The sequence below is a fragment of the Ornithorhynchus anatinus genome, chromosome 1 (genome assembly GCF_004115215.2).
Source record: "Ornithorhynchus anatinus isolate Pmale09 chromosome 1, mOrnAna1.pri.v4, whole genome shotgun sequence".
NCBI classification, from domain to species: Eukaryota; Metazoa; Chordata; class Mammalia; order Monotremata; family Ornithorhynchidae; genus Ornithorhynchus; species Ornithorhynchus anatinus.
In genome coordinates, this window is record NC_041728.1 from 138313927 (window position 1) to 138314673 (window position 747).

At 45.5% G+C, this 747-nt stretch overlaps 1 non-coding gene across 1 annotated transcript; it reads left to right on the forward strand.

Moving 5' to 3' along the window:
- The first annotated feature begins 259 nt into the window (after window positions 1-259).
- LOC114816997 lies at window positions 260-397 on the forward strand. The gene has a single exon (XR_003764833.1). It is a non-coding gene; the product is annotated as a small nucleolar RNA SNORA7 (small nucleolar RNA).
- Window positions 398-747: the final 350 nt, after the last annotated feature.

A 747-nucleotide genomic window follows, 5' to 3' on the forward strand; every position in this document is an offset into this window, starting at 1 on the left:
TTTGAGGAGGTGGACAGGAACAGGAGCAGGAAGATGGTTAGAAAAGGCTTTTAAGTGTAGGGGGAACAAGCATGTGTGAAGACAGAGGAAAGATTCAACAGAGAGTTACCAGTTGAACATGGTAATTAGGGAGTGGAAAAGGATGGGGGTAAGTATTTTTAGAAGGTGTCGGAGATCGAGATGGGCAAGAGATCACCTCTTTGAGGGACAGCTGGGGATCATCAAATGATAATATTTATTGGGTCCTTACTGAGAGCAGCCCCTTTCAGGATCATACCTGGAGAGTTCCTAATACTCTACCAGTCTTGACTACAGGAGGTAGAGTCTGGCAGAGACATGTCCATTCCATTCCTAGCTTGGGCAGTGGCTAGCTAGTGGAAGGCAATCTGCTACAAGTCGAAACTCACCCATGCTAGGCAGCAGAGGTATGGGGGAGAATCGAGGGTGAAGACTCAAATTTACTATTCAGAAAGAGGTGATGGTAAACCTCTTCCATATTTTGACCAAGAAAACTCTATGGATCCACTATCAGAATGATTGCAGATGGAGGTGAGGTGTTCTGGGAGAGAATTGTCCATGGCGTCGCTATGGGTCAAACACGACTCGACTGCATAAAACAAGACTGAGAGCACACACTGTACTAAGCGTTTGGAAGAGTACAGAAGAGAGAATTGAATTCTCATACATGGAGACACAGAATATGAGAAGCAGCATGGCCTAGTGGAAAAAGCTCAGGTCTAGGAGTCA